A 15,238-nucleotide genomic window follows, 5' to 3' on the forward strand; every position below is an offset into this window, starting at 1 on the left:
GAAACATTTGAGTTTACAGTTATTAGAGGTATATAAGAAGAGGTGGGATGACTACTCAATCAAGAGACATATTGGAGAGGCTATTTGTGGTGATTTTTTTCCTTTAAAATATAATAGTTCTCTCTGCGAGAGAAGGTTTCTGCCTGGAAGCAGCCTTAGTATCAGTTCAGATCAATAATTACCCCAAATGCAGCCAGCTGGTAAAAATACAAACGTTTATTTCTCCTTCCAAGTCTTGTCTCTTTCCTTGGGCCCGGATAGCTAGATTCTTAGAGGCCTATCTCTCTGCTAGGTTCCAAGAGCTCCCTCCGAATGTCTCCAAATCCAAAGGTTTTGTCCTTCAGCCTCTGCCTCTGCTTTCTTCAGCCTCCAGCCAGCACAAAGATGGAATGAATCTCTTGTCTCCTTCACTTGGGGCTCGGCTAGCTTTCTGGCGAGTCTTTCAGACCAGCTTGGTCTCAGTGGGGGAAGTGCAGGAGCCCAGCCACCACAGTGGTGTGAGATGAAGATGAATCTGGTTGTGCCTCTGAGAGAGCCTTCCCAATCTTCCGCTGAACTCTCGACTCATGGCTTCTTCTCACTTGACGCTCTTCTCTTCATGTAATTTGGCTGAATTCTGTCTGAGAGACTCTGTCTGTATCTTATATACGAGAGAGAGGAATTGTGGGATACGAGAGAGAAAGGGATTATGGGTTTTCTCCCAGAGTGCTCTCTGGCCCTAAGAGCTTCAAGGAAGGTGTGAATTCACAAAGTTACACAGTTTACTTTGTGAATCTCCCATACTTGTGAACTCCAATGAGTAAAGTGTGAACACAAGCATTGTATCAATTAGTTCTACTTAGTACCTTGTTACAGGTTCTGGCCCAAAACATCTTCTTGTAAGATCAGATCAATAATCTATCAACTCTAATGAGTTAGCAGTTTGTAAAGATTCCAACAGCTATTCCTACCTTGGATATCTGGCTGTATTAGAAAAATGCAAGTGATATGAGAGTTTCACAGACACAGCCTTATTCCACCTTGCTATGTATGGCTCACCAAGGGAATGGAGCAATTCAGTTTGCTTGCTGGTCGCAGCAACCTCTATATAACATTAAACAACGGCTATAACCGCAGGCAAATATTTCCTGATTTCTCTCACTTTTATCCCAGCTAGGTCCCAGTAGATCCCGTTGTTTTGAAAGAGTATTTGAGAGGAAGTTCACTGAAATGGATAAAGCATTGGCCTTGGAGCGAGGAAGACCTGGATTCTGCCTCTTGGATGTTTAAAAGTTGTGTCATCTTGGATCTCTGTGACGATCTCTTGCTCATCTGTAAAGTGGTGGGCTTGGATTCAAACTGTGAGTTCCCTTCCATCTCTAAATCTATGATCCTAGGATGCTTAGTTATGCTTAAGACTAAACAATTGAAAGCATGAAGTGGCCAGAGAATTAACATATGTGAGTTACCCTTTGTCTTTTATATGCTTATCCACTAAAAATGGTTTGCCTCTCCACTGAAGTTGTATATCCACTATTCACTTATGCTATCTTAAAATAGATTGCCCAGAAATCTTACTTTATATTAGGGCTTCTTAAAGTTGGGATTGTAGAGATTCAGGGAGGTTGTAAACTTGCTTTGGAAAAAAAATGAATCTTAATTTTGAAGTTTCTCTAAATTAATATTTATTTTATTTATGAGTTTCTAAAACATAATTTTAAGAAGAGTGCATAAACTACTTCAAGCTGCCAAAGGGATCTAGGCCACAAAAAGGTTAGAAATCCTCATCCTATATGCTTAAATAGGACAAACTTCTGTAGGACAAATTTCTATGTAATATGCTCCAGAGGAGATGGGGTAAAAATTGCAATGAATGACTGGGTGTTGTAGGATGCGATATCTATGAGATAAGTTTCCTTTGCATGTATTGAAGTTGACAGAAACAATTCAAATTTGGAATATCAGAAATATTATTCCTATAATAATAATACTACTTCCACTAATATTAATTCCTATAAGAAGAATGGTATTGATATTTTTTGGTGGAAAAGAAGGAAGGAAGGAAAGAATAGCAGAGAGAGAAGGAAAGAGAAAGAAAGAAGAAAAGGAAAAAAAGAAGGGAGGCCAATAGTAAGGTGAGGTGGTATAGTGAAATGAACAAAGAATCCTGGATGGGAAGTCTTTAAGACCTGAGGTCTAATTTTCAGTCCTGCTATGATTAACACTGAATAGGTCCCTTTTTAAATCTGGGTCTTAGTTTATTAAGTTTCCTTACTTAGTTTACTAACACTGAGGATGTTGGAATATGTGGTCTGTAAAGTCCCTTCCAGCTCTAATCTGTAATATAAATCAAGAAATGTTTTAAGTCAGGTCTATATATACACCTGTTTTGCTACATAAAATTACTGACTTGGAAATATGGAAGTTTTGTAGTTACACGTATGGCATTAATACTACTGAAGAAATAATTTATAGAGTTTGATAATTAGGGCTGAGTCTAAATGGCTATAATCTTAAAGGTCTTTAAAAAACCTAAATCTAATGTTTCCTCGATTTTTCAAGCCATTTTTTTTGTTCTCTCACCATTGCTAATTGGGAATTAGTCATCATTTTCAAAAGATATGGCCACATTGTCCATACTGATATAAGTCCCTAAAATATCACTTAATACTTATTTTGTGGAACACAGTCAACAAATAGATGATGGAGGTGAATATACCATGAATTGAAATTTTTAAATAAAGTAATTCATTTTTTTCTATGAACTTAAAAATTTAAAGTTCTACTAGATTTGAACCATTATTCAAATTAATAAAAGGATGGAAGCCTTTAGTTGCCTTCCTGCATTAGAAAATGATTTATGTTGCTTATAAAGAGCATGCTACTGCGCTTTGCAATTTAATGTTAAAAAGCTTTACATTTGAAAAGATAGATACACTTGGGGACTTCTGTCTTCTTTGAGATTGCATCTTCCTGTTGTGAGAGTCCTTTCGATACTGTGCATGCTAAGAAGAATATTGATCTATTATTCGCAATTCAAAGAAGCTTGCTTAGAGTTATCACTAGGAACTTGGCAAGCACAGCATGACCAAGAACACAGTAAATAAACTCGGGGAGAAAAGGAAACCTTGAAAAGAAGCAGTTGGAGTCTGTGCAGAAGACAGAACAGGGAGTAGGAAGAAGGGAGTAAACATGACTTAGTTGACCTCAGAATAGAGGAGACTACAAGGCCAGTGCTTCACCAAAATCCTATATAGCTCATTTGCCATCTAGCCACCAAGCCGTTCTTCAGTTTCTATATATCTGCTGCAGTCTTTTGGTTGTTAAGAAGATTATCTAGGAGATAGCATCCAATGTATGAGGAAGCCCTGGTCTTGGTCATTATGCTGGTCTCAACAAAAAATTTCCATTTCATAATGAATGAGTGGCTCAAGAAAAAGATGACCTTCACATACAAGGCTTTCTAATATTGTTTATTTGTCCTAATTTAAGGCATTTCTTTCCAATGCTAGTTTATAAACATTTAGAAAGGAAAACTGTGATTTTTAAGAATCTGCAAGGTTTCATGGAAGGACAGATTGTGAGAGACAAACCTCATTTTCATTTGTGGTGGGGTTATAAGACTCAGAGATAACTGAATTTTAGCAAAGCATTTCAGATTCTTTCATGCTGTCCTTGAGGACAAGATGGAGAAACTTGGCTAGGTACTCAGTTGGCTAGATTAAGAAGAGCTGGAATGACTGAACCTAAAGAAATTTCAATAATGGGTTAATGCCACCTTACCTGTCATTGATCCACTGATGTGTCTCTAAGCGAGGGAAGTTTATCAGTTTGGTCATTGACTTACTGACTTGGACCAAGGCAGTGGAAGGGGACCTTTTATCAAGTAGGACGATGATATGAGCTGGAAGAAAGAATATATTGGATGATAGTATCTGTAAGCTGGGCAATATAGAATAAGCTCAAACATGTACGTGTGTGTATTTAAAGTATACATATGTATAAATCCCCACATTTTGGTTTATAAATAGCCCAGTTAAAGATGAGGGGTACATGCTTATGAGATCTGCAAGTTAGACAAATCTGTGTGACAAAGATCTGAGATGTTAATAGACTGCTAGCTTCTTGAGTCCACAGTGTGGTGGTGTGGCTAAAGAAACTCTAATACCCGCAGTTCCTCAGTGCTGTGTGTGAACCCACAGGCATGAGGTACTGAATTGAAGATATTAACTTACAGTCTTAGACTGCTGGTCTTGCACCAATATGTTTATCTTTACTAGGTAATCTGAGGGAAAAACTAATTCTAAAGCAGAGTTATTTCATGAATTAGCAATATTTATAACAGTAGCAAGACAATATTTCAAGTAATAAACTTAGAGCACCCTCCCTCCCCAATGCACACAGCAATAACAGAAAGAATGGACCTGAACATGGAGAACCCATAGATGGAAGACTTTGCCAGAGCAATACTGTGGCTGGTCCCAATAAAGACTTCACGTAACCAGGGCTCTAATGCAATATAGACAGAAGAAAGGGCAACCGCTGCTTTGTCTTCCTATCTGGTAGTAAAGTAGGACTAATTTAAACATATCACTACTCACAAAGAAGACAAAAAGCTGTGAAAATCCCTGATTCTGTGTCCTAGAGGAAAGAGGAAGGATAAGATGAAACTACCTTTTGTGTTTTTGAGTTCCAAGAAAAGGGGGAGAGATTCAGAGGAGAGTAGGAGAGCTTTGCTTCTTTGTTATGGTAGGAAGGAGGAGGAAAGAAGCTTCAAGTGCAGCTTATTTAAGCTCTGTCTTCTTTTTATGTCCTTCTTGGGATCTGTGCTTAGGCCACAAGGAAGTCATTTCCCCGTTAACGTCTGCTTTCTAAATCCTCTCTGCTGCAGGTTGGGAATACCATAGTTTCTGTTCTAGGCACTCTATGATGGATCTGAAGATTAATGTCCCCATGTGTCAAAAGGACATATCCTTTGTGAATTTCTTGCACTGTTGACAGCTCTTCGACCCAGCCAATATGACTCATTGAGGCCCGCTATTCTGGTTGGAGCCAAGTTCAGGTTGGGGCAAATTTTGATGCTCCTCATTTATTATTATACAGAGGAAGGGAGCATGGTATAGTAAGAGATAGAACCAAAGCCAAGAATTGTGTATGCCCAGGAAATTCCAGATCCCCTTCCTGTTTTGATAATTACAGTGTTGTCAAAGATGACAAAAATAAGGCAAGCTCTCACCCCCTTCCCCTTATCATGTCCCAATTTTTTGCCCTGTTGCCCTGTTTCTCGCCCTAGAAGGTTCACTCAGCTTTTGAAATCTTGGACTGGTAACTGACCCACGTGTTCACCTCAAACCCTTGTGCATGAGCAACCTACAATCGCTTACACACTGGACCTTTGCTTGGCTTCTGGATTACCGCTGCATCTTCCTAACTCAAGATCTCCCTTGTTGCCAATGTATATCCGTGGGGGTTTTGTGCATGGATAGAGAACTCTTGATAAGTCAGTATACTTTGCAACTGCCAAATTAGTCCTTGGTTGTCTGGATAGGCATCCCTCACTCTGCATATTTTTTCTTTGTTCATTTCATTTTTCTTGGAACTTGCATACCTTCTTTTTAAATTTCATTTAATATTTTTCAAAAGAGTTAGAAGCTTCCTTGGAAGGATTCAACTGAGAAGATGGGAGTCTTAGCATGTTTTTAAAATTAGATTTAAAAAGGGACTAATAATGATTAAGAGAATTTTCCAGTGGGGAGGAAAATTAGGAATCATCTGGCCACCCCAGATTTTCCACACAGATAGAAAAACTGAGGTCCGGGGGGGAGAGGGGAGGGAGAGGAGGAATGAGTTAAATAAGATCAAGATTATAGATATCTTAAGTTGTAGGGGCCAGAGATAGTGGGGGAACTTTGGGTGAGGTATAAGATCCTTCAGCCCAGAGGGAATCTGCTAACAATGTCTGGTTCAGCTCCCCATCTCCCCTAAGGGCTCTCTGCCTTCCTGAGAAGTCAGGGGGCGGTGACCTGTGGTGTGATTGAAGCAGAGTGATACTAGGTGACAGAGTGATATCAAAACCTTGTTCTATATTTTTCTCCCTCCCTTCCCCCTTTCCTCTCCCCTAGATAGCAAACATATGTTAAATATGTGCAATTCTTCTAAACATATTTTTACAATTATCCTGCTGCACAAGAAAAATCAGATCAAAAATGAAAGAAAACGAGGAAGAAAACAAAATGCAAGCAAACAACAACAAAAAAGGTGGAAATACTTTGTTGTGATCCCCACTCAGTTCCCACAGTCCTCTCTCTGGGTACAGATGGCTCTCTACATCACAAGTCTGTTGGAACTGGCCTGAATCACCTCATTGTTGGAAAGAGCCACGTCCATTATAGATGATCATCACACAATCTTCTTGTTGCTGTGTACAACATTCTCCTGGTTCTACTCACTTCATGTAGTATCAGTTCATGTAAGTCTCTCCAGGCCTTTCTAAAATCATCTGCTGATTGTATTTTGTTTTGTTTTATAGAACAGTAATATTCCATAACATTCATATGCACAATTTATTCAGCCATTCTCCAATTGATGGACATCCACTCAGTTCCTAGTTCCTTGCCACTACAGAAAAGGCTGCCACAAACATTTTGCTCCTGTGGGTTCCTTTCCCTCCTTTATATGACCTCTTTGGGATACAGACCCAGTAGAGATACTACTGGATCAAAGTCATTGTCAAATGTCAAATCCCTCCCCATGCATAGCAAAATTGGATTATTTTGGTGGTCTGCTGTTTGCTTTCTGATGTCACCTTTAACCCCTTTGGTGGTCTCTTTCTTCTTCATTTATAAAACATAAATGTGACAATGGCACCCTCCTGATTAAAAAAAAAATCCTAATGGCTTGCAATTATCACTCAGATCCAATATAAACTGTTCTCTTGGGCATTTCAAAACCTTCTAGATCTGCCTGTCTTTTGGAGTTCTCCTAGAACTTCAGTTGTTGTTTCCATCTGTGCCATTCCTCACCCTACCTCTGTGCATTTGCACAGGCCAATTCCTATGCCTAGAAGTCTTTCCCACCTCACCCTTGGAACTTTGAACTTGTTAAATAAAATGGTTGGACTTGTTAACTTCATTTCCTTTGAATACATCTTTAATGCCTCATTTTACTTACAGTTCTCAATCCTGTCATCTATTTATTCCTGTACTCCATTAGAGGCTTCATGAGGGCAAGAACCCATGCCACAGTCATCTTGTTGTTCCTCCACTCCCCCCTCCCCCAAAGTTCATCCCCTAGCTTCTGCCTTACATGACAATCCAATGAATGTATAGAATACACACTGAATGAAATGGGGACAGTGAATAAATTGGGACCTTGAGTTAAAATTTGTTGGGGATGGAATGGAATTAAATGTGCTCTACAGGTTGTGAAATCCCTGTTTATTCTGTCTTGACTCTGGATATTCATCTCAACTGTACCACCACTGGGATATATGTTACCTCCATAAATTCAAGGACGAAGTTGTCCATGACAGACTAGAACAGGAAACAATATTCCTCATTGGTGATGGAAGAGAATCAAAGTCCTGTCATTGACTAGAATGCAAAATGGACTTGAACTTATTTCTGTTCACTGGAGCCCCAACTAGAGTCTGTTTCTTATGCTTGCTTATGTATTTCTCATGTAAATTGAATTAAGGGTCTCAAAATGGGGATGAATTTTTTCTGGCATCAGCATATGGCAAAATGAATGGAAGCACATTTTTCATTAAAGATATATAAAAAAGAAAATATAAACCCAATGACAGGATATTAATTCACACAAACCTAGTTCTTCAGATAAGGTTTGAACTTTCCTCTTTATCACTACCCTAATAAATCTTCCTAGAACAGAGTGCCAAAGGTCAATATTCACTCAATTTTATCTTGGGGAAATTTTAAACTGTCAGGCAAAAGAGTCGTTCAAATAAAACTTGAGGCTGCTTCACTAGCCTATGGGCCTCCCCTGTAAATTGTTTCCCTACTGTCCCTGGAAGTAAGGAAGGACAATGACTAGGGTGAATTTTTTTTGCTTTGTGCTGAATCCTGTGAATGGCTTCAACCCCCCTGCTCCGTTTTCTAAGCAAACTTCCAAATTTGGATAGATATGGAGAGGCAACTTTTCATAGTGCCATGGTGGTAGAAGTACAGCCTAAGAAAATGGCTGTAACAAGGTGGTATGAGGAGAGGGAGGGAGGGGGGAAGACTGTATCCAGAGGAGTATGACATGTAATGTTGCCTCAGAACCCCAGGGAAGGCCACGGTGCTGTCTGACCCCAAGTTGTCCAGTATAGGAGCTAACATAGTATTAAAAGAATCTTGCTATAGGACTCGGGGGACTTCAATTCTAGTCTCAGCCCTATTACTGATTGTTGGGCTGCTTAACAGGGCTGAGTCACAATGTAAATTATCTATAGACATTTCTGAATAACACAGAGATCTTCCATTATTTCCAAGCCCTATCCTCCCTTTCCACTATAGAGGACCTGGGGAGCTTGTCCCAGAATTTTTTTTAATTCTGGGTGGGAGCATTCGTTAATTAGTACCTTGAGGAAACCCTAATTGGGAAGGCAAATCTGTTTCAAAAAATGCTGCAGAAAAATGTTTTTAAAACTCTTATACTCTACTAATTTGAACTTTATTATTTTATTTAAGGCTTCTAGCTTCTCAGGGACTCAGCTTCCCTCTTTGTAGAATCAGGGCATCAGAGTAGATGATCCTTGAGGTTTTGTCCAGCTCTAATATTATTCGATTCTATGGTTTTTTTTTTTAAAGTATCTTGCTAACAACATGGTAGAGAAATCAATGTAGCAGAAGGGTGAGAACAGGAAGGAAGGAGCTGTTGCTAAATGCACCAACAAGATGCACTTGTGTTTCCACCTGTAGAGAGGAAATATGAAGAAGCATATTTATGTAGTAACAAGGAGTGGAATTGTTCATGAGTTTGAAGCTGAAAGCTTCCATCCCAGTTTTGTTGCTGTAGCGTCACAGAATCTAAGAGTGGGGCAGAGTGGGGCATGGAAATAATTGATGCAGAAATATGACTTACTTAAGAATTTAATTTTTAAAGACTGTCTTGCCAGTGTTGTACTAGGGTAACCAGTGATCGTCCCATTCATCTTTCCCAGAGGAAGTTTAGTATGTGTCAGCCCATGACTTGAGGTTATATATCACCACGCTGGGGAGCTAGTCTGTGAAGCTTCCTTTATCAGGTTCCATGAAAGCTACATATTTGCTAATACCTTCTTAGCTCATGGCATCTCAGATTCATCTCCAGCTGCTGTCTGCACAAGAAACCAAAAATGTTTCATCGATCCTTGCGGGATTACCTGAAATAAAATGAGACCTGTTTTCTGTTGGGACAGCTCATTCTACTTTGGGAGGAGGAAGTAGTTTCAAAATGTTAAGTTAATTTGTTGACATCAAAAAATTGAAACTACAGGCAGATAAACTTGCTGCAACTCATCCTCCCTCCTATTTTTGCCATCTGAGACCAAACAGAATATATATACAGTCTCTCTTCCATGAGACAACTTTTCAAATGTTTATAGAAAATTAAGTTCTCTTAAAATCATTTCTTCTACCTAAAAAGCCCATTCCCTTCAATTGAGTGAAAATAGGCCATAGTCTGCAGGCTCCTTGAGGCTGAGAGTATGTGAAATGAAAAAGGGCTTGAGAGTCAGGGGGCCTGGATTCCATCTTGAGAAAGGTAACTTAATAAAAACAGTGATCAGGAATATCAATCAAGTTCTACTAAGTTAGAGATTTGCAAAGTATTCTAAAGACATCTTTTATTCCCCAGAAAAACCTTGTGGGTGATATTATGAGATCCCTTTTACAGGTGAGGAAAATAAGGCTCAGAGAAATGAAGGGCTTTACCTAATATCCCATTACCTATAAGTCTCAAAAGTGGGATTTGAAGCCATTTCTTCCCTCTTTCTCCAGGTCCACTGGAGACTAGTCTCCATTTTTCTCCAAGTCTACAATATTTTACTGCCTCTCTAGACCTCAGTTTCCTTTAGAAAAATAAGTCCCTTTCACTTTCAATCTTTTCCTTCATCATCTTACCTTTCTCTGGATATTGTCCAGCTTAATGTGCTTCCTTGAATATGGATGTCAGAACTTATCGTGCCCTTTTAGAAGGGCTCTGTATGATCAAGGTGGGGGGACCAATATCACTAGATATTGGTCCTTGGTCTTCTGATCTCTTTTATGCAGCCTAGGATTTCACTGGTTTGATTGGCTTCCCCCTATGCTACTAGCTTACCTCACCTGGCTCGCCACTAAAATTTCCATAGCCCATCCCTACCCCATATCCTGAAGCGCAGAATTTTCTTTTTCCATGTTAAATTTTATGTTATTAGATCCAGCCCATCATCTTAGCCTGTCAGTGTCATTTGGGATCTATCTTAGCTATCCCTGCTATCTTTACCATCTGCAAGTTTGACAAGCATGCCATCTGTGCCTTCATACAAGTCATTGATTAAAAAAAATGGTAAAGAGCTCAGGGCCAAGGACAGATTCCTAGGATACTCTATTGGAGAGCTCATTCCCCAGTGATTTCTATCTTTTAATTACCCTTATTTATTTTTGATTGTCCAACTACTTCTACTCCACCAGCCACTTAAGGAGATGTCCTCCATTCTCTGAACAAGGTTGAATGGGCATATGCACATCCTCCATAGGAAAAGATGGTTTTCTTGCAAAGAACTTCCCTCTAAATTCTTGGAGTTGGGCAAGTTTTCCAGATGAATCCCTTTTTATATAAAAAAAACTTTATAAGTCTTCTAGCTATATATAAATACCCATTACTAGTCAATGAGTTCTCCATGAAACCGCAGTGAAGGTACGAATGTCTAAGTGTACATTCTTGTCGTGTAAATATTATCCTGGCATGGATTCTGTCAATACAAAGTTATTATTAAATAAAATAAAAGTAAAAGTAAAAATAAAATAAAATAAAATAAAATAAAAAAGTGTACATTCTTGTAAGAATTTATTGCTTTCCCTAACACAAAATGGGCCCCTGTGACTGTCAAAGTCACAACCATAGGATCCATGTTCCCAACTACAGTGTCATCCTCAACTCTTCACTCTCACCCTACCTATCAAACCAGTAGCCAAATGTTGTTTCTACCTCCTCAATATTATGCATAGACTTCACTATCTCTTTGCTTTCCCATTCGCACCCCGACCGTTGTTGCCCTGCCTCAAGGCTCTTCCTCTCCACAATTAATCCTTGATGTGTCCATCAGTAATTTTCCAAAAATGAACTGACCATATCATGTTTCTGTTCAGTCAAGTCCAGAAGCTTCCAGTTACCTCTCAGATCAAAGATGAACCCTCTGTTTTATGGCTTGGGCCTTTCCAATTTTTCTAATCTTTAAAAAGATTGCTCCTTCTACGCATTCTCCAGTCCAGCCATATCATTTTATTCACTGTTCTGCACACACAGTGCTTCAGCTTCCATGCCCGTTCCTTTGCACTAACTATCCTGCTCATCTATAATTCCCTAGCTTGCCTCTCCGTCTTGGAATCTCTGGCTTTCTAAAAACTAGGCTCAAGTGTCACTTTCTTTGGGAGGGCTTTTCCCAGACCCATTGCATCTATTTTTAACTTTCCAAGATTATAAGTTTTACTTTAGTAATTATCGTTATACTTTGTCTTTTATGTATACATCTGGTCTCCCACATTTGAATTTAAGTTCCTTGAGGGCAGAAACTGATTTTGCCTTTCTATCTTTCCCTAAAGTAGCATACTACCAAGCACATAGTAAATGATTAAGAAAAGCTTATTGATTTTTTTTTTTAGTATTGTGGCTTTTCATAAAATTTTGCCTGTGTTGGCCGTTTTTCAAATCCCTTCTCCTTATGGGTATAAAGAACTGACCAGGCCACTCTGGGGGATTTATGCAATATCCTTAGGGATTTGCCACCATCCTCAGGCCTAGATCTGGACTGATAAGTGATAAGGCTGAATTTTTTAGATATCAGAAGGAAAGTTTTATTAAATCTCTTAAACCCATGCTGCTTGTCCATCCATGAACCTAGTTTTGTGATCAAGGCCTTTCTGAGTCTTCATGTTAATTGTTTTTCACAGAAATCATGTAAAGTAGCACAACTAAATCAGCAAGCCTGACATTGGGGGTTTTCCACAGCTGAAATGCAAGTGATTATAAACTTCTTGCCTTTCTGCATTTTGAGTGAATTGCATCCACATTTGGCTGTATTTGAGTACTTCTACTCAAACCCAGAAGATCTTGAGGATGCCTCATTTATCTTCATTTCTGCTGATAATAGACACAGATGTCTGGAACTAACAGATTGAAATGGGTTAGAATAGAAAGGGAGTAAAAACAGGAATCATCAGTAGATTTCTTCTTTCCTTCTCTGTTTTGTCCACTAGTTGTGTTTTAAAGCTACAGTGAAGTCTTGAGTTTGTCAGTTATGAAATAACCATGATGTGAATGAGGAACAGGCAATTTGAACAGCTTCCCAATTCTTTCACTTCTGTCTTTTGGCTCTCAGCAGTGGGAAGCTCAGGAGAATGATGCTCTTCGCACAATGAAACTTTTTTTTTTGTAAGTCACACCTACTTCGTACATATGCTCCCCTCTAAACTTAAGATTTTATAGAGGACAAAGGATTATGTCATTCCTTTGCTTTAGTCTCAGGAAGTATAATGGTATCTTATACATAGAAGGTGTTCTGTAGCTATTTAAGATTATTGATTTGGAGCTGGAAAGGAAGGTGGAGGCCTTTGAGTCCACCCCCTACAGCTGGTTGATTAAGTGAGTAAAATGACTTGACTGAGGTCACACAGAAATCGATAGGGAACCTTGGTTGGAACCGAGCTCCTCTGACTATCAAAGAATGACATCGTCTGTTGAACAGAAGAAATAAAGGGTATTGGACTGAATGATCCCCATAGCCTTTTCCAGGCTTAAAGTTCTTATGAGTCGTTCCATATGCATAGAATGTTAAATACAACTAAATGGCCATGGTGTTAGGAGAGGATTAAAAGGAAAATGAAAGATATCCTCACTATGAGTGATAATTTAGCAGGAGAGATGACTGAGCAAACCAAAAGCTTTACATCAAGGCAGAATGATAGGAATCTTATGAAGCATAAATAAAGTAACTTCCCACTTCAGAGGAAGGTGATATTACTTAGGCATTAGAGAAGCCTATATGGAAAAAGGGTATTTGAGAGAAATCTTACGTGGTGGGTAGGATTGTGCCATACAGTTGAGGGTGAGGAACCAGCAGGCACTTAGAGATAGGTTATAGGATCGTAGAATTAGATGGAGAGAAAACTTAACGTCAACCTCCTCATTTTAAGGAAAACTGAGGAGTGGCAAAGGGAAACACATTTTAAAATTTTTTCAAGGAGACACAGCAAATAGCAGTGCCTTGATGTTTGACTCCAAGGCTGGTGTTCCTTGAAAGATATGGCATAAGATGTGTTTGAGGATCAGTTTGACTAGAGCATAGCCTACATGAAGATGGTTAGTGGGAGAGAGATTTTGATGTATCGTTAACCTATGACCTCATTGGTACAGGTATACTACCACTGTACATAGTCCATCCAACACCTTCTCATCCTGTGAAACTCTTGTATGTGCATTTTAATAAATCCTCCAAAGTGTATGTGCCCAACATGCTGAGGCTCCCTTATAAGTTGAGTAACATTGTGGCGGTCTTTGGACAACAGGGAAAGGAATTGATACTCTATTGGATAGGGAGTAAATGCCCTCTGAAAGTCTTCAAGCCAGAGAACATGGTCTCTTCTGTGGATAAGGAGGAATGACAGTAAGTAGGCAATGGAGCAGAGGTAGACATGAAGGTAGTAAGATCAGTTAGGAGGCACTTCCAACAGGTCAATGAGGGAGAATGAGTACACTAAGAGCAGAGGATACCTATAATCAGGGCAAGAAAAAACAAATAAGAGAGCCCCTTAATCTCTTGGGTTCTCAATTTTCTCTTGCATAAAATGGGGGCTTTGCTCCAAATGGCCTCTGAGGACCCAGAATTTGTCATTCTTGATTCTAGATCTGATTCCTCAGTAACTTTTAACCCCATAGACTTTTGGATAGCCTATGAGTCTGGGTTTGCTTTGTATATGTCAGAGCAAACAATTTATAGAGCAGAAGGTCTTCACTTTTTTGTGTCATGTCCTCCTCTTCAGAATAGTGTTTTTAGATGTATTAAATAAAATACATAGGATTACAAAGCAAATAACTGACATTGGAATACAGATGTAATTTTCCCCCATCCAAATTCACTGACCACCTGAAATCTGTCCCCTTCAGGGTCCATGGACCCAAGGTTAAGAATCCCCGTGTCGAAGCTTCATTTTGCCAGGCCCCCAGGGACCAGTCCCCAAGATTTGTACTGAATGTCATGTGCCTAGCCCTGGGTTGGGATTATGGTTGTGTCTTCAGCTCAGTGAATGAATGAATATATATATATATATATATATATATATATATATATATATTATATATATATATATATATATTATATATATATATATAGGATTATGGTTGTGTCTTCAGCTCAGTGAATATATATATATATATATATTTTTTAATTCTTTAAATAACTTTTTATTGACAGAACCCATGCCAGGGTAATTTTTTACAGCATTATCCCTTGCATTCACTTCTGTTCTGATTTTTCCCCTCCCTCCCTCTACCCCCTCCCCCAGATGGCAAGCAGTCCTTTACATGTTGAATAGGTTACAGTATATCCTACATAAAATATATGTGTGCAGAACTGAACAGTTCTCTTGTTGCACAGGGAGAATTGAATTCAGAAGGTATAAATAACCCGGGAAGAAAAACAAAAATGCAAGCAGTTTATATTCATTTCCCAGCATTCTTTCTTTGGGTGTAGCTGCTTCTGTCCATCCTTGATCAATTGAAACTGAATTAGCTCTCTTTATCAAAGAGATCCACTTCCATCAGAATACATCCTCAAATAGTATCATTGTTGAGGTATATGATGATCTCCTGGTTCTGCTCATTTCACTCAGCATCAATTCATGTAAGTCTCGCCAGTCCTCTCTGTATTCATCCTGCTGGTCATTCAGGGAATATTTATTAAAGATCAAATGACATATTCTCTGAATTGAAGGATTTAGCTGCATTCCTGGGGATCCAGTGCTCCAAGAAGGAGGACCAGGAAATTCCCTAAATGCAAAGGAAATGTACATGAATGCCA

At 39.0% G+C, this 15,238-nt stretch overlaps 1 long non-coding RNA gene across 1 annotated transcript in view; it reads left to right on the forward strand.

Moving 5' to 3' along the window:
* The first annotated feature begins 1,180 nt into the window (after positions 1 to 1,180).
* The window catches only part of LOC127542573 (uncharacterized), a 161,028-nt gene continuing 146,970 nt past the window's right edge, over positions 1,181 to 15,238 (forward strand). The window contains exon 1 of the long non-coding RNA XR_007948722.1: positions 1,181 to 1,340. This is a non-coding gene — a long non-coding RNA (uncharacterized LOC127542573). The remainder of the gene's footprint in view (positions 1,341 to 15,238) is intronic.

This window comes from Antechinus flavipes, chromosome X (assembly GCF_016432865.1).
Source record: "Antechinus flavipes isolate AdamAnt ecotype Samford, QLD, Australia chromosome X, AdamAnt_v2, whole genome shotgun sequence".
Lineage (NCBI taxonomy): Eukaryota > Metazoa > Chordata > Mammalia > Dasyuromorphia > Dasyuridae > Antechinus > Antechinus flavipes.